Genomic DNA, 20053 nt, shown 5'->3' on the forward strand with positions numbered 1-20053 from the left:
AATGGTATCCAAAAAGATTTTGATAGATTATAATGTTGGAATGAATCTAATAAGATAAATTTAATTAGTATAAATGTGAAGTCTTAGACAATGATTAAACAAAAACCTCTACAAGTGAAATATGTGGGAAACATCTAGACAAGAGTTAAGGTGGAAAAGTCCAGAGGATTCTGATGGACTGCAGACTTGATATGAAATAACAGCGTGCTTTAGCAAACCTAAACCTAACGTGATCTTTGTTTAGTGGATAGAATGATATTATAATCTCATTGAACTCTATGCTGGTCATAGTTAGAATATTTTAATCAGCTCTGAGAACCATTTTTAGAAAGGTCATTTACAAGCTTGAAGGCTTCCAAGTGAGGTTGACCTAGTTTGTAAGGGGAAATGAAAGCATGTCCTTAAAGTGCTCACTAAAGTAACTGGTGATATTCAACTTGGGAGAAAAAAACATAGGCTGGGTGGAGCTTGACATATATCTTTACATATTTGAAGTTCTATCACTTGGATGAAGGTATAGGCTCATTTTTATTTATCCCAAAGGATAGAACAAGGAACAATGAGTGCCACAAGCTATTGTCCTTTAACTTTCTTCCTTTTCTTAAACTCCTTAAAAAAACCAAACAAACAAAAAACTGTCAACAACTGGTGACTCTACTTCCTATTTTCTCATTCTCACCTCAACCTTTTCCAGTCCAGCTTCTGACCACATTGCTCAACTGAAATTGCATTTCTCAAAGTTCTTAGAGATCTCTTAATTGATGATTATGTTGATCTGTTTTCAATCTGCATCAACCTATCTGCTGCATCTGACTCCTCATTCTCTATGCTGGCTCATCATCCATATCATTCCCTCTAACTATGAGTATTTCCTAGACAATTGACTCTCTTTTCTTCTTTCTCTATATTTTCTGTCTTGGTGGCTTCATTAGCTCCCATGGGTTTAATTATAGCTAGTTCCCAGTTAGTAGGAATGATGAATCCTTTCAAAGTATCACATCAACCAAATTTAGGATACGTATTTCCATTGGACAGATATCACTTACCACATTTTAAATAAGTACAATTTCAAATAGTATGTATTTGCCTGCATCTTCACGGGAATGAATCTCAGATCTATATACCAGCCCTAGTCTCTCTCCTGAGCTATAGTACCTCATTAACATTTTATTACTCATTTCAAACTGATTGTCTAGAGGTATTTCAAGATGAACATTCCCCAAACAGAATTTATTATCCTTCCTCCCAAATGAGTATTCTTCAGTCTACCAGATTATTAACCTTAGCATTGTCCTCAACTTTACTTTAATCCTTACCACACAAATCTAATCTTTTGCCAAATCCTGCTGTTTTTCCCTCCACAGTAACTGCTCAATTGACCCCTTTTTGGTACTCACATGTATGAACTCACTTTGGTCTCTTAGAATGCTTTTCAATTCAAAGCATAACTCGGCAGCTAATTTCCCCATGTCTTACCTGATCTCCAAATTATTGCTGCTCTATATTACTTTCTATTATTATTTTCTATTATTTGTAATCTCTTTTGTATATACTTATTTGTGTGCATGATGCATCCTGATTCCTCTAAGAAGATAAGCTCTTTGAGGGTAGAAATCGTTTTGTTCTTTCCTTTGTATTCATTCAGACCTAACACACTTTGCAGGCATTAATAAATATTCATTGAACTCAACTGAAATGAGCGTTCTAAGAACAAAATCAAAAGAAAGGAAGGAAGGAAGAAAGAAAGGAAGAAAGGAAGAAAGGAAGAAAGAAAGAAAGAAGGAAAGAAAGGAAGAAAGAAAGAAAGAAGGAAAGAAGGAAGGAAGGAAAAGAAAAGAAAGGAAAAAAGAAAGGAAGAAAGGAAGAAAAGAAGGAAGGGAGGGAGGGAGAAAGAAAGAAAGAAAGAATGAGTGAAAAAGCACCTAGCCAATACTTTCTATGCTCCAAGCACTGTACTAAATGCTAAGGATACTGATTAAAAAACATGAGACAATTTCAGCTCTCAAGGAGCTCCTATTCGAGGAAGCAAATATGTGATAGAATTTCAGTGGCAAAGCAAATGGAAAGGCACAGAAGTCCTAATGTTTCAATGGCAGGGAAGATGGCAAAGCCCAAGATTTTTAGGTTATACCAGAAGGTTAAATAACAGAGGTGGGGTCTAGAGGGCATAGAAACTAGAGGGATGTTAAGTCTGATAGTCTTCACATCACTGAAAGGAATAGAATTGCAGGACTCAAATTTCTTCTTTTTGGATGTGAGCACTTGGTGTGAGCAACCAAGTAACCAGATGAGTTTTGAGAAGCCTGCAGCTAGGAGCCGACATGAAGTAAAAGGAAGGGGGAGAAAGCACACAGGTGGCGATGTGTTTTTCCAATGCACAATGAGCCCTCCCAATACCACAGGCCCATATGGGTTCTATGTTAATTTTGGACAGAAGAAAAGAGCAAAGGGACGGTATAGTGGAATGGGGAGAGAGGACACCTGGTCTTTCTTGTTAGGTCTAATTAAGGAAATGAGACAAAAAAGGAGATCACAATAAAGCAGTTGGATAACAACATTAATTAACAGCATACAATGGATCCTTAGCCCCTTAGGATTGTTAATATTACATAAATCAGTTATTTTATATATATGTCTATAACTGACATTTTAAAGTTATTACCTAATGGTATTATTGTCAAAATGCGAGGTCCAAATGAATTGGAGAAATAAAAATATAAGAGGAGCAATAAAATGAAGGTAAATCTGTTCTATCATTAATACTGTGCCTTTACAGAATAGTAAGCACTGTCTTGATCTCAAATGTCGAGAACTCGAATTCTGCATATAGATGGATATGCAACTGAGAGAAAATTGGATGGTAAACAGCATTAAGGAAAATAATAAAAAAATTTAAAAGCCATTAGGAACTTCAAGGGCAAATTTAAAAGGGAATTTAGAATAAATTGTATCTAGCCATGAAATACCTAATCAGTAAAATGAATCAATAAAATTAAAAAAAAAACACCCTTGTCTTAATACTTCTTGGGGAATAATTTATTATGATGTGTTGTTATTTTGTTGATGCAGTTAAAAAGATGTGTTTCAAATGTGAGAAAAAAGACAGATGGAAAAATGAGTTAAATTTTGGATTAGAGGTAATATATTCAGAGAATGATTTTTTACAAATACTGTTATTGTTCCAGAAAATAAAAAAGATTTATAAGGGCCCTAGAATAGAATTGTGCAGATCCATCAATAGTACATTATCAGTAGAGGATACTTTTTCAACATGGCATGGAAGATTACAGAAAGGACATGAGGAAAGTTAAAGAAGAAGATTTTCTGAAGAATAACAGAAGGAGTAGATTTATATGGTGTCAGCCAAAGAAGCAATAACTTTGAAGTGCTTTTAAAAAAAAGAGAGATAGCAAGTGAACTCTAAGGTTTTCATATGCATTTAAAATAAGGGAATTAAGGGTCCTGGATTAGAATAATATCTGAGGGGAGAGCAATCTTTGTAGCATCAGAAAGGGCAAAAACACAGAGGAGTGAGTGCAGATTTATAGGTGATGCAATGTAGATGCTGCATGCTATTATGCGGAGCTAGGTTTGGAAATGGAGTTTTCAGGGATATTCAAGGTAAACATAGACATTTTGTATGATGTTCAGTCTCCTGGATAATAGGAAACCAACATAGTGTCAACAAAACAGAAAACTAAATCAGTTTCTTGGAGCAGATGGAGACAATTATTAGGAACATGTGCCTCGAAGTTGCAATGGCTCCAGTTATTTTGTTTGGAAACACATTTAGGCTGTGCCTACTCAGTTTTGATTCTAGTTCTCATTTAGTTCAGCATTTGTGTATGGCAGTGTGGCAACAGTGGCAGTGGTGGAAGCAGTGGTAGTGGGTCAGTCTGGTGAGCAATAGCATAGTTAGCTAGCGTGAGATATATGTGTATGTGCATAGATGTATATATAGTGTGTATAATGTGCACATAGAATCTACACATGCATGTGTGCATGTGTATATATGTGTGCAATAAATTCACCTATACCTACAAATATATGCATACATAATACACATGCATGTGTGTATATATGTATATCCATACAGATGTGCACACATGTATGTGTATATGTGTCTATGCATATGCACACATCTGCATCTGTATGCATGCACACGTCTACAAAAGAGAGAGAAGCTAAGAAGATTTTACTGAGTTCTTACTCTGTGCCAGGTAATTTGCTAAGCAATGGGGATACACACATAAGCAGAAAAGACAGTCTTTGCCCTTCAGGAGCTTACCTTTTAGTATGAGGCAATCCATAAAAAGAAGCTGAAAACAGGGGCAGGACTGATGCGGTTGGAATCTGAGCCCCAGAAAGGAAAAACTCTGGCCCTGATGGGGTTGGGATCTGAGCCCCAGAAAGGAAAACTCTGTACTTTCCCACACGGCCAAATCTCTGGGGGCTATAGTCCCATCAACTGGTCTTTCATTGTGGCTACACCCAATCTCCCCTCCATTGTCTTGCCTCCCTATGGCCTCAGGCCATTTCCCATCCTTGGTCCCACCTAGGCTCTATTTCCCACCCTTGGGAATTCTATTACCTCATGGGCTACTTGGCCACTCTCCCAAGGTCATTCTGTATAGAAGGTCCATCTCATTTCCATTAAGATGCTCAGATTTTTACAATCTAGCCAATAGCCCATAGATGCTCAGACTCCTTAAGAGTCTAGCTAATATGGTGAATCTTCAATAACCTTTGTTTTTGGCTGCAAGAAGGCTTGGGTCGAATTCTTTCGGCCAGGACCTGGGTATCATGATTTTGGGGTTCCAGTACCCCTAACCTCTAGACCTCATCAGGACTAGGAGAAAGAGAGAGATAGTTACCTATGCAGGGGCATAGTAGATAAAGTCTGGTGAGTTAAGAATACAGACTGGAGAGAAATAAATACATGGTTGCCCTGGGCATCCTCTGGCAAATGAAGATTTTGGTAGGGGCGAGACAATCAGAGGACAGTGGACAGAGGCTGAGGGTACTTCCAATGTGAGAAATAGTTTGAGTAGAGTAAGCTTCCAGGGTGAAGAAGTTTCCGTAGCAGGTAGAAAAAATCCTGCAGAGAGTCAGTAGTACAGTCTGGAGAGGAATGAAGACACCCATCATATTCTCTAGTTGCCTTGTGTCTATGTCTTGATTCCCTCAGGAGCAGCACAAGTGCCCTGAGAAGCTCCTGCACTGTATATTTTTTGTACCCTCCATAGCATAGACAATCATCATAGCATCATGATCATAGGTTAAAATCTAGAAGAAACATTAGATGACATTTAGCTCACTACCTTCATGGTCAGCATGAGAAACCGAAGGCCAGAGATGTTGAACAACTTCCCCAAGCTCATCCAGGTAGTGGGAGGCAGATACCTACCTGTGAGGGTATCTATGGATCTTTCTCTCCCTAGATTTAAAAGCTCTGACATCTGCTGGAAGGAAAAAAAAAAGATGTATAGGAACAAAGGATCAAGGATCACAGATTTAGAGTTGAAAGGGACCTCTGTAGTATCATAGTCTAAACCTAGTAAGTCCCAATTGACAACACTCAGGGATAGAGAGGTTGAATGTTTACCCAAAGTTACATAGGTAACATACAAAGTAACAAATGGATGAAGAGATGTTTGAACTCACTTCCTCTGACTGCAAATATAATAATCTTTCCTCATTTCCTTCCTACTTCTTGATTACATTTGCAAAAAAATACATAACACAATTCAGAAATCCATTGTTGCCCCCAAATGCCAGTATAGGAACCAGCTCTGGCCTTTCCAAACTGTCTTTAGCATTTTAACTGGAATACACTCAGTTTCTTGTAAAACCAGAGCTTAGGCTTACATTGGCCTCCAACTCTAAGGATTTGCTTCAAGGCTGGATGGTCACTGTTGACATTCCTTTGATTTCTTTCCCATTAGGCTTTTCTACATAGTGTGAGAGATTTATGACCTTACTCAAAATAACTACAAGTGACCTGGGGCTTTTACAGAGACCCCAAACAGCTGCTGTCACAGGAAGAGGTCTTGCTGAGGGCAGGAAGCTGGTAATATCTGTGGTACTTAAAGCTTTTCTGACTTGTCTCTCTTAAAACATAATCTTCATCAACCACTCATTCTTCAATTCTCTGGCTTTATCTGTTGTCAACCTATTACAGCTACTTCTTAACATGGTCTCAATAATTACTCTGAGCTTTATAAAATTTAGTCCCTTTTATTATTACATCAATAAACCTGACTTCATAATAGCTATTGATGCCAGTAAAGTTTAAGTGTTTTACCACAGTCCTTCTGTCAACGACATTCTAATCAGCATGAACGCAAAACACAATTTATTGTGACATTTTTATTGCTGTGTTATGAACTGTTCCCCCACCCCAGGGTAGGAAACATATCTCCCACATTCTGTATTCTCCTTCAATTGCTGTGCAGGATCTGCGAGTGGGATTAAACTGAATCCAACATCTGTATTTCACATTTTACTGTAATTACCTTAAGCCTGTAAGTGGAAGGACCTTATAATTAGCCATCCAGGACAATGGCATAGATGGCATGGATGTCTACTGTATATTTTCATATCTAGTCAGATAAAATGGGAAGGCAGAGAATGAGGTGAAAGAATAGTGCCCACATTGGCATTACTTAGTGTGAATGCAATATCCCTAAAGGGCAGGAATGTGAAGTGAGAAGCCAAAAAATGATGAGATCATTCCTTCCTAAAAGATGAGGTATTAAAAGAAATGGGATAACTGATTATATTGAAATACAGTTATCAAAATGTCAAACAAAATAAGTTGACCAATCCTCAGTTAAGAATCCCTTCTCTAAACTATACATTCTAGTTTTATAAGAACACAACTGCAATATGAAGAATGTAATAACTTCACTCTTACCACTCTGTCCCTCCAAAAGAAATAGAGCCCAATTTTATTCAAATTTATGCAATATTCTCAAATTATCATGTTATCTAAAATATCACAAAATTTGGCAGTCAAACCCATTCAAAAAAACTGAACATGGAAGACATTTCAAATGCAATTGTTATATGTTTTTGAAGGTGCAGACAGAGTTTTGCCATAGTAAAAGTTCAGTCTTCTGGTTTCATTTCTACTAAGAATGTCAATATTGATGTAACTCAATTTCTGCACTAATAGGCTCATTTCTTAGTCTCTGGACAAGATTATTAAATTTAGAGTGAAGTAAGTTTATGTTATAGATGTTCTAAAATGTATGGTTTTAGCCTTTCCTGTCCCCTTTTCTGTCCTTTTGCCACAGATGTTGTCCCTCTCACTTCTGTCAAGACAATCATTTTTTTTCTTTTTCTCCCCACAACAATAATGATTCTCTTTATCCCTTCTTTTATCCTTATCTTTACAGTGCCACTACCCTCAGGTTTCTGTATATAAGGAGGTAAATAACTTTCTAATAATGATGATGATGAGAATAACAACAATAATTAATATAATAGCTAACATTTATATAGTTCTTTAAGGTTTTCATTGTGCATTACATAGTTAACTCATTTGATCCTAACAATAACCCTCAGAGGTTTGTCCCCATTAAACACATGGGGAAACTAAGATTGAGACAATTAAATAACTGGCCCAAAGAAGGTGACATAGAAGTGCCTGGGGCAGGATTACAACTCAGGGCTTCCTGACTCCTGGTTTCACACTCTATATCTACTGTGTTACCTTGTTGCCTATTGCAGTTGAAGGCATGCACCTTTTTTTATTCTCTCTCCCTCCCTCTCCTCTCTTCTGTCTCTTTCTCATATATGTACACACGTATATAATACACACACTATATTTATGTCCTTATTAAATCTGCCCCTTTTGAACAATCCATCCAGTGTCATATTTCAAACATGTCTCATTATCTTATTCCACCAGATTTCTAAATCTTTGAATTCATATTTGCCTCTATTTATTAAAATTGTAGAATATTTGTTTTATTACCCACACACTGGGGAAACTGATAAATAGGCATAATTGAGCCTAAAGGTATTGGTCTATGCTTATTTCCTTCTGAGAAAGGAATGGGATGACTAGGTCCATCACATATTATGGTTTTTAGTCCATGATACCTGTTTTTCTCAGTAGCACCAATATTCAGATTTACAATTTTAGGTAGATATCTTCCTCCCTTCTCCTCAAATTCCATTTTAAATAACTCTTGATCAGTAAGTATCCTGCCAAGCACATTCTTTCCTATCTGCAAGATACATACTTTGTCTGTTGCTCAGATCCCATCTTTTTTTGACATTAGAGGCTATTTCCCACCCAGAAAGCTAAAATCTGTTCTTTAATGCCATCTGTATGTCCAGCTATTAGTTTCCCACATTTTTACTTTTCTTCCCATGTCAAAATCTTCAACTTGAGGAGATGCAAAATGCCATTTGTACCTCATACCCTCCCATTTTCTCCCCAGTTATCTGTTTGTCCTACTTTCTTGACCTAGGTCTAGGGATCATTTAAAACTAAATACCCTCTTTCCTTTTCTCATTAGTCAAGTAGCACTTATTAAACGTCTACTGTATGCCAGACACTGCACTAAGCACTGGACATTATAAAAGGCAAAAAATTGGCAAAATGGCCCCTGTTCTCAAGGAGCTCACAGTCTGATGGGGGAGTCACTACGCAAAGAACTATGTACAAACAAGATATACATTCATATTCATACACACTGTAGTCTCAGATGGAAGGCACTCAGATGAAGAGGGAATGGGAAAGGCTTCTTATAGAAGATGAGACTTTAGGTAAGACTTGAAGAAGGGCAGATAGGAGGAGGGAAAGCTTTCCAGGCATGGGACACAGTCAGTGAAAATGCTCACAGCTGGAAGATGGAGTATCTTGTTTGAGAAACAGAAGGATGTCAATGTCACAGGAGCAAAGAATATGTGGAAGAGAGTTAAGTATAGGATGACTGGAAAGGTAGGAATGGGGCAGGCTATGAGAGGCTTTAAAAGCCAAATTAAGGATTTTATATGTGATCCTGGAGGTAATAGGGAACCACTAGAGTTTATTGAATGGGGAAAGGTGTTTGTGATATGGTCAGATCTGTACTTTAGCAATATTAATTTGACAACTGAAAGAAGGATGGATTGGAATGGAGACTTAAGGCTAGGAGACCAACCTGCAGGCTATTGCAGTCATCTAGGAGTGAAGTGGTGAGGGCCTGGACTAGGGTGATTAGAATGTCAGAGGAGAAAAGAGGGACTATATGAGAGATTTTATAAAGGTAGAAATGAGAGGATTGAACAATTAATTGAATTTTTGGGGAGAGAATGAAGGATCAAGAGGATACCTAGGTTGTAAGGCTGAGTAAATGGGGAAATAGAGGCACCCTTGACAGTTTCAGAGGAGTTAGAAAGAGGGGAGTATTGAGTGGTGAGATAAAGTTCAGTTTTGACATTTTGCGTTTAAGTTGTTCATTGGAACCAGGATGGGTGTTTTGCAAAATTAACTAATGTAATTAAAGCAAACATAAAATAAATCAAATAGAAGTTACAAGATATCTTGTGGTGTAAGAGGTCAAATAATATCTTATTCTACTAGTCATAGATGGTCTTGGGTGACATAGATTATGGATGTAGCATTCTTCTGGGGCTGCTCCAACTTTTGCATTGGGTTTTCCAGAGAGTGGCTGACTACTCTCAGGATTCTGGGAGTAATTCAATGAGGCCATCTATTTAAAAAAAATTATTCTGAACTTAAGAAATAAAATAAGCATTTCTATAACAAAATAAAATAGAAAAAAAGAGAATTGCACCTCAAACTGCAAATCCATTATTTACAACCTGATTTTTCTTTTAAATATATAGTAAAGTTACCATGTAAATTTCTTTTTTCCCCTCCTTCGTGCCTCTCCCAACCTAGAGATGGCTATCATTATACACAAATACATACATACATATATATATATATGTAATTCCATACTATATATACTTATATTTATCAGTTTTCTCTGGATTCAGGTAGCATCTTCTTTCATAGGTCCTTTGTAGTAAATTCGGGTATATATAATAGTCAAAATGACTTGATCACTGAAAGTTGTTCTTAAAACAATATTGCTGTTACTGTATACAATGTTCTCAGTTCTGCTTGTTTCACTCCAATACTTCATTATTTCATGCAAGTCTTTCCATGCTTTTCTAAAATGATCAAGCTCATCATTTCTTATAGTACAGTAATGTCCCCTCACAATAATATACAACTTGTTTAGCCATTTCCCAATTGATGGGCATCCCAGGAATTTCTAGTTCTTTGCCACCACAAAGAGAACTGCTACAAATATCTTAGAACATATATAGTTTATTTTCCTTATTCCCTAATCATCTTGGGAAAGGGACCTAATAGATTGCTAATTTAAAAGGCATAGGCAGTTTTATAACTCTTTAGCCATAATTCCAAATTACTTTCTAAAATGGTTGGACCAGTTCACAGTTTCACCAACATTGAATTAGTGTCCCAATTTTTCCACATCCCCTCCAACATTTGTTTCTTTCCTTTTCTACATTTTAGCTGATATGATAAGTGTAAAATTGATGGGGTATCATTCAGTTTCAGAAGCCGAGACCTTTGCCCCTTTTCGTCAAAAGGAATTTGGCTCCCATTTGTTTACAGACACCGGGAAGACCATTAAACTTTTAGATTCCTTATAGACTCCCCTTATCTCCCTTTGAAAGCCTTAGTCTTACGTTTTGATCTTATTCAGATGCACCTTCGCCCCTTGCCCTAAAAAGAATCTGGCTCCCATTTGTCTACAGGCCCCAGAAAACCCTTAAACTTTTTTACTCTGGTCTCTGGTTCCTTATGGACTCCCCTTATCTCCCTTTGAAAGCCCTAGTCCCACCTTCTGATCCTTTCAAACTTCTGCCTTCCAGTTCCCTTCATTATCTATTCCCATTGTTTATTCAATCTCTTAGACCTTCCAATCAGAATTCTCATCTAGACCCTTTTCCCAGCCCCCTCCTCTGGCCACCTAAAGTTACTTTAGTGTATATAAGATCCACCCTGACCACCATTCAAATGCTGAGACTGTCTCATGTCCCCTCCTACAGGCCTTACTAATGTTCAGATTCTTTAAGGGCCTATATGATTTATCTCTAATAAACTTTTTCTCTGGCTGGAAGAGGATTTAAGTTGAATTCATTCAGGCAGGGCCTGGCGTTGAGATCTTGGGGTTCCAAGCACCCCAAAACCTCTAGACCTCTTCAAAATGATATCTCAAGATTGTTTTGATTTGCATTTCTCTAACCAATAATGATTTAGAACATTTTATATGACTATGAAAAATTTGTATTTCTTCATCAGAAAACTGCTTGCTCATATCTTTTGACCATTCATCAATTGGAGAATGACTTGTATTCTTATAGATTTGACAAATCTCTTTATATGTTTGAGATATGAGACCTTTATCTTAGAAATTGTTTACAAAATTTTTCCTCAATTTTCTGCTTTCCCTCTGATCTTGGCTACATTGATTTTATTTGTACAAATCTTTTAAATTTAATGTGATAGAAATTATTCATTTTATCTTACAGTGCTCTCTATCTCTTGTTTATTCATAAATTGTTCACCCATCCACAAGTCTGTTAAGTAATATGTTCCATATTCTTCACATTTTCTTGTAATATCTCTCTTTATATCTAGGTCATGTATCCATTTTCTTATCTTTGTAAATGGTGTGAGATATTGGTCTATGCCTGATTTCTGCCATACTGCTGTCCAATTTTCCCATCAATTTTTACCAAATAATGAATTCTTATCCCCAAAAAATGTCTTTAAACTTGTCAAAAATAGACAAAAAGGATAGCTGTGGGGTTACCTAAAAATATAATATATAAGCCCCCATAAGTGTGATTCACAGTAAAAATGCATCAGTAGATTTAATTATCTTTTAGCAAAAGTGTTTACTAAGATAGTGAAGTAAAAAGACTGACATAAAACATTTTCCCTGAAACCCTGGGCTTACATCTCCACAATAAACAGCTCTACAGGAAGAAGGGCTTCAAACTTAAGAGTACAAGAGTAAAAAGAGATATATGTAGAATATGGTATGTAGCAAAAAGTTATTTAAAACAAGCAAAACTGCTGGCACTTTATTCCAAAGCTGGTGCTTCTTTGCCATGAAGGGCTATGAGTCTTCAGCTTCCTTTTCTCTCATTTGACTGTCTTTCGCATCCATTTGCTTTCAATGTCCTTCTTGACTCTTTGCTGAATTCCTTACCTTCTACTAGTCCAAAAGCTACAGATGACATGGGTAGGGGGAAGAGGATATAGAGAAATGAGTAAAGAAAATGTGAAGTTTCTTCTTTGGTCCCCAGCACCTGATTCCCTCTCAAGGGTCCCCACCCACCCCTCTCATCCTCTTAAGACTTTGGCTCTAAAATGAACTCTAAACTGCAGTTATTCCACTGCAGGACTAGCAAACTAGTGAGCTGAGTCACTGTTTTCATACATAAATAAGCCCAAAGGGAATGATTGATTTTGTTCTTGACCCAGTTAGAAAGGATTCATACTTCACAAAGTGATCCTGGTGTTAACTAATCTTCTTTAGACATTGCAACTAAAATATGTGTGATTACATTGCTGTGGGGTTGAGGAAACTTCCTTAACATCTACTACTCTGTTGATTGATTGATTCAGTTAGAGTGACTGGGCCTTCTATGATTATATTCATTGAAGTGAGTGCTTCATACCCCTCTCCAACCTTAAATAGGAAATTTCTACTCTACTCCTGTTTTTTTTTTCTACTTCAATACTATTTTAATAACTCCAAGCAAAAAAAAGTGTGTATGTATATATATATATGTGTGTGTGTGTATGTATATATAAAATTGTATATGTACATATAAACATATACATAGATATATATGTATATGTGCATATACGTATGCATATATATAAAATTCACTCACCCACTTCCACTGTCCTTATTTCCTTCTTCCCCTGCAAAAGCAGGAGTAGAATGAGAATCCCTATTGTCCAACAGTCATGTGGGGGATTAGGCAGATAATGGACCATCCCAAGAAAGAGACCAAAATACTTTTCTATTGCTATTGTTGTTCCATTGTGTCTGACTCCTCATGACCCCATTTGAGGTTTTCTTGGTGAAGACACCGGAATGGTTTGCCATGTCTTTCTCCAGTTCACTTTTACAGATGAGGAAACTGAGGCAGAAAGGGTTAAGTGACTTCCCCAGAGTCACACAGTTAGTAAGTGTCTAAGGTCAGATTTGGATTCAGAAAGATCAGTCTTCTTGACTCCAGGCCAGGAAGTCTATCTACTGTGCTACCAAGTTGCCCCATTCAGACACATTTTTCTAGGGTTAAAATAATAGTTCAGGGGCAGCTAGGTGGCACAGTGGATAGAACACTGGCCCTGACTCCGGCCTCAGACACATAACACTTACTAGCTGTGTGACCCTGGGCAAGTCACTTAACCCCAATTGCCTCATCAAAAAGCCAAAAAAAAAAAGTAAAATAATAGTTCACCATACAGGAGAGATATTAAGGATACTTTTTCCACTCCTCTGGTAATGCTTAAATGAACAAATATGGCAAAGAGACTCTAAAGGCCCCAATCTCAGAAAGAGAAATTAAGCAACCTATAAATAAATACTGAATGGGGGAAAACCCTGTAGTACAATATCCATTTACTATTATTAATGTTATTATTACTACTACCAATAGTAATGAAAGTTAGCATTCACATAGCACCTAATATGTGCTAAGAACTTTAGAAATATTATCTTAGCACAGGCTTGGGTGGTAGGTGCTATTATTATCACCATTTTACAGTTGAAAACATCTCCCTTCCATGACAGTTGTGAAAATAAAATGAGATAATATGTATCATGTACTTTATACACCATAAAGTACTATAGAAGTATTAGCTATTATTAGTATATCACTTTAGTGTCTTGCCAAGAATTTTAAAATTTGCATCATTATTCATTAATACCAAATTAATCAAATAAATAGAGAAATGAAATCTAAATAGATACCTTATGGGACAAATATAGTTGTAGTTTCCCAACCAGAGTACAACAAAAATAATAAAGCATAGAAAGACAAACATAAATAGACCAATATCACTAATAAATAATGATGAAATTTTAAAAGTTCCTGGAAAGACACTTAAGTGATATAATAATTATAATAGCAAACATTTCTACAGTACTTTTAAGATGTATAAAGTTCACAATACATATTATCTAATTTTATCTCCACAACAATCATGGGAGGGAGATGCTATTATTCACATTGTACAGTTGAGGAAACTGAGGCAGACAGAGATTAAGTGATTTGCTCTGAGTGACACAGCTAGTAAGTATCTGATGCTGGATTTGAACTCAGATCTTCTTGATTCCAAGCCCAGCTCTTTACCCACTGCATCCTGTGGCATATATAATATATTTGAAAAATCATTATTACCATTTTGGATATATTCTGAGAATATATGATTCAATATTGGGAAAACAATTAGTAAAAAAAAAAAAAAAGACATGATTGCATCAATTGACAAAAATACTTTCCATAAAATGACATTACTCATTTTTGTAAAAATGTCTAACAAACACAGAATTGGAAGAAGCTTTCTTTTATGTCAAAGCATCATAAAATCTCAGCGTATCAAGTCATCAAAAGTCATCTACTCTAGCTCATTGATTCTACATCGTGTGCAGCAAATGCTCATATAGCCTTTACTTGAAGGTCTCTTGTGAGAATTCCACTACATCTTAATGCAGCCCTTAACTCTTTAAAAGAACCTTTCCTTCTTTTCCCCTCTCATTACATTAGGCACATATTGTACCTTTAGACCAGTAAGACATTGCTTATCATTCTGCTTTCTATAGCCCAAATCATAAAGTCTATTCTTTCTCCCATATGAATGCTCTTTGAATACTTCAAGCCCACTATTATACTTCCCATATGTTTTCTTTTCTTCTGTATAAATATTAACAATTAATTCAACCAACCCTATGTAGCATAGGTTTCATACCCTTCACCGTACTGGATTCTAATGTATCTTACTTAGAGCTGAACGCAGTATTCCAAATGTTGTTGACCAGGAAAAAAGTAAAAAAAAAAAAAATCATTATTACCAACTCCTTCATTCTTGACACCATACCATACCTTTTTTATTGTACTTGTAGCATTAGCTGTTGTTGCTTTTTTTTTTGCTGTCATATTATCAAAAGATTGGCACATTTAGCTTGTAATTCAATAAAATCCCAAGACCATTTTTGTTTCTTCAGATGAACTGATGTCTAACCATGCCTCCCTCCCCCAGTCTTTACTTGTGACACTAATGATTCGAACCCAAGTGTGATTTTTTTACATTTCTCCCAGTTAAATTTTATTTTATTCAATATAATACTTGTCAGGTAAAGCTTTGAACTGGTCTAACCACTCTGTAGAATTATGTAAGAAAAGTTACTAAATTGTTGCCCTTCTTGGACCCAGTGATTCCACTACTGATTTTATACCTTTAAGAAGTTGTTAATAACAAAATAGTTATAGGCATAGATATAACAACATTAGAGTGCCGGGCACATAGTAAGTGCTAAGTAAATACTTTATCTACTTCTCTCTAGGTAATATTAAGAGAAATAAACTAAATAGCCATCAGCTAGGAAAAGCTGACTAAATTGTTTTGTATGAATGTAATTAGTGGGTGGACTAATTCATTGCCTAATCTCAGTGCCCCAGGCAACTTTCTAAGATTATTACTTCCTAAAATGAAGCTGATCTGAAGTTTGTTTGTTTGTTTGTTTTTTCCACTAAGAGATCTCTATATGCTGAGGAAATAACAGGTCCACTTAATAAATATAATAACAATGATGCTGCTTATGTAAGGAGCAAAAACTGAAGAATTCAGGGAAACATGAGAAGACTTGTAGGAGATAAGACAGGGCCAAATGAATAGTACACAGAATGACAGCCAAAGCATAAATAAGGACAACACTAAAGTGCTACTAAGTTTAAATCAAATAAAATGGTGTGGGTACCAAGTTATTAAAGCTGATGCACACATCCTTCTATCCTTTTAATGAGCATCCTTCAAAAGGGTTGACATGTACTATCAATCTCAATCACTTGTTTTGTCAGTTTTGCCTAATAATTTTCAAATAATTTATTTGGGGGCAGTTTATGTACTTGGCACCAAACTAACTTTAACGTCTTTATTCACATTTTTTCTCAAATTCTGGATTGTAACTAAACTGGACTTCCAGCTGCTCCAAAATCTCATCTTCCAATCTCGCACTTCCCTGCATTTGCCCATGCTTTCTACCATTCCTATAATAAATTCATTCCATTTCTGCCTAGTAATCGATATTTTCCTTCAGGAGCTACATGTAATACCAACTTCTCCTTGAAATCTTTCCCTAACTTCCTCCCTTCCTCTGACATATCCCAAATTTCAAATAGATAGTGAAAATTATTTCTACATAGCTTACTTAGAGTTTAGCAATTATTTATCTGAATTTCTCTTGCTAGCCATATGGTTAAGTTGAATAGATTTGTGCTCAGTGACAGGAAGGACTGACTGGATTCGTACTTGGCTGAATGATTGCAACCAATGGATAGTAATTAATGAGTCAGCAGCAGTTTAGAGAGAATCATGGACTGGTTTGTTGCAGTAAAAGCATAGATGGAAGGTGTATCAGTTTTGCAAAGGACATAAAAGTAAGAGGAATAGCCAGTATATTGAAGGAAGGACTTCTTTCAGGCCAGTAGCTATCCTTTGTTCCTTTCCCAGCTCTCCTTCCGACACTCTGGATTTCACCACTGTGACTCAGTTGCCTTCCCTCCATAGAATATCCTTTCTTCCTGCAAATCCTTTCTCCCAATGGTGAGTTCCTTTTAGATGCTGAATTTTGAGGAAGAATTCCAGTCCAACCATCCCATGTGGCTCTGCTTCTGAATCTCCAGAATTTACCAGTGCTTCATGTAGGTACTCACCTCCCACTGTTCTGTGCTTTAGGATTTCTTTTTATGTGCTGTCTTCCCTCATTAGAATAACAACTCATTGAGGGTAGTGGGCATCTTTTTTCATGCAATTGTATCATCAGTGATTGTACATAATAAGCACTTAAGAAATTTTTGTTGATTGATAACAGCAAGGATCCAAAAGAATATCAGTAGTTTAGAAAATTGGGTTGAATCGAGTAAAATAGAGCTAAGTTTAAAACCACACATTTAGGTTCAAAAAATAAACTTCATAAAGACAAGATAGGAAAGTTGTAGCTAGGTAACATTTGCATGGAAAAGATCAGGGGTTTTTATTGAATTGTACATTCAATATAAGCTAAAGGTGGTTAGCACTAACAAAGTGATTTTTGTTATAGCATTCAGGACTATGGAGAGATGTGATCACCCACCACATTTTTTAAAAGAACATTGAAAAATTGAATAGTGTCCAGAGGAGGGGAGCAAAAATGGTTCAGAACCTTGAAATCATGTCATCAGTTAAAGGTATTGGAATGTTTGTCCAGAAAAACAGGACATTTATGGAGCAAATGAATGCAAACGAATGAAAAAGCATTTTTAAGAACTTGCTATATATCAGATACTAAGATAAGTTCTATGATGCACATTCAAAAATTAAGAAAGTCCCTGTATTCAAGGAGTTTATATTCAAATAGGAGTCAATAATCAATCAATCAATAAACATTTATTAAGTACCTACTAAGTCCCAAACACTGTGGTAAGTACTAGGGATAAAAAGAAAGTGGGGGGGGGGGAGACAGCCCCTGCCCTCAAGGAGCTGGCATTCAAATATGAGAGAATAACATATTTAAGGAGTTTGAGTGTGAAGAGTCATGAGACAGTGACTTTAAAGTGTAGTTAATTGACACATTCTATACACAAAGTTATGTTTTCAGAATAGTTATGCTTTGAGAGGACACAATTACTGTCTTGAAATATTTGAAAAACTGTATTGTAGCATGGGCTAGATGTTTTCTTGGCCTCAGAGAAGAACAGTGAGCAAGGCTTGGAAGTTGCAGAGAGGGAGATTTATGGAGGAAAACCATCCCATGAATTGGAGTTATTCCAAAGTGGAAAGGGCTGTCTCAAAAGGTAGCAGGTTCTTTCCCAATGGAGGTCTTCAAGGAAAGGATAGATAGCCACTTTTGGGGTATGATGTAAAGGGGATTCTTATTTATGCTTATGGCCTCTTTGTTCCCCTCCAACTCTAATTTTGTGTCAGTGAATCTTTGTTTCTGTGAAGTAAGCTCCTTGACGCCAAGGACTGTATTACTTCTAAATTTAGACCCCAAGCACTTAACATAATGCTTTGCACATAAGTGCTTTTTTATCAATTCATAAGTTATTCTATGAGCATTTGGTTGAACTCAAAGAAGAAAAATAATGCCATAAAAATAAACAATATGAACCACAAAAATACTAGGAGCCATGTAGTTTTTCCAGGGGCCAGCTACATAGCGCAGTAGATAGAGTACTAGACCCAGATTCAGGAAGACTTGAGTTCAAATGCTACTGCAGACACTTAACTAGCTGTGTGACTCTGGACAAGTTATTTAATCCTGTTTATCTCAGTTTCCTCATCTGCAAAATAAGCTAGAGAAGAAAATGGCAAACCACTCCAGTACCTTTGCCAAGAAAACCCCAAATGGGATTACGAAGAGTTGGACATTGCTATAAAACGGCTGAAAGAAAGCTTGATCAAAAAATGATAAAAAGAAGCAGAAAGAGAGGGAGCTGCGACTCCTCATGTTCGGTCTGGGCAATGCGGGGAAGACCACCATCCTGAAGAAGTTCAATGGGGAGGACATAGACACCATCTCGCCCACGCTGGGCTTCAACATCAAGACCCTGGAGCACCGAGGGTTCAAGCTGAACATCTGGGGTGTGGGCGGCCAGAAGTCTCTCGGCTCCTATTGGCGGAACTACTTTGAGAGCACAGACGGCCTCATCTAGGTGGTGAACAGTGCTGACCAGCAGCTCATGCGGGACTGCCGGCGGGAGCTGGAGAGCCTCTTTGTGCAGGAGCGCCTGGCAGGAGCCACGCTCCTGGTCTTTGCCAACAAGCAGGACCTCCCTGGGGCTCTGTCCTCTAATGCCATGTGAGAGATCCTGGAGCTAGATGCCATCCGCAGTCACCACTGGTGTATCCAGGGTTGCAGTGCAGTGACGGGAGAAAACCTGCTTCTGGGGGTTGACTGGCTACTGGACGACATCTCCAGCCGCATCTTCACTTCAGAATGACGCCCCCCCCAGCCCCAAGCCTCCAGCTTCTGGACTGACCTTGAAGGGCGGCCCCTCCACGCATCCCTGGCTCCTGCACACTATCCCTCTGTCCTGATCCTCTCTGGCCCAGGGCCCCGCAGGGAGCCAGGACTGGAGGGGGACGGAAGCCCGTGGGACCCCCACTAACGCATCCTTCGCTGTGTCATAACCAGATGCCGCTCGTGCTGTTCGACAGGAGAGACCCTGCTGCTCTGTGGGAGCACCTTCCTCCCTGGGGAGGAGCGGCCCCGTCCCCTAACCCTTGTCCCTCCTGCAGCGCTTTGTCTGTGGATTGGTGGAAGAGCAGGAAGAGCTGCCCCGGCTCTCGAGGGCCCTTCCTCTGCTCGGCCCTCAGAATAAAAACCCTCTGTGCCCCTGGGAAAAAAATAATAAAAAGACAAGTTTATCTATATATATATGGGCAGATTCAGTAAACAATTATTCTTTTTTCACCGCTCCTATTATAGCATATTCATTGTGACTAATATTTACCCTCCCTTTTCAGTTTCTGGCTTTCTCTTTGGGCCAGTGAATCAGTTGCGTTAATTTTCGTAGTGCCTTTGTGGTATACATAGGTCACCAGAGGGAAGCAAGGAAAGTCATAGATCCTTTTGACCAGCCCACTATGCAAGCTCTGAGACTAATACTAGATGAAAAAGTTCTTGCCTTCAAACCCATTCTGTTATCCCTTCACATATTCCTTCATCACTATACCACCTTATTTCCCTCCAATTGGGAGTAAATTGGGAATAATGAACCTTTAATGGCA

General features: G+C 37.5%; 1 pseudogene; it reads left to right on the forward strand.

The window, feature by feature from the left end:
- Positions 1-5334: 5334 nt before the first annotated feature.
- LOC114045160 lies at positions 5335-19265 on the forward strand (annotated as a pseudogene).
- Positions 19266-20053: the final 788 nt, after the last annotated feature.

The sequence above is a fragment of the Vombatus ursinus genome, unplaced genomic scaffold, assembly GCF_900497805.2.
Source record: "Vombatus ursinus unplaced genomic scaffold, bare-nosed wombat genome assembly UNPS02014778.1, whole genome shotgun sequence".
NCBI lineage: Eukaryota > Metazoa > Chordata > Mammalia > Diprotodontia > Vombatidae > Vombatus > Vombatus ursinus.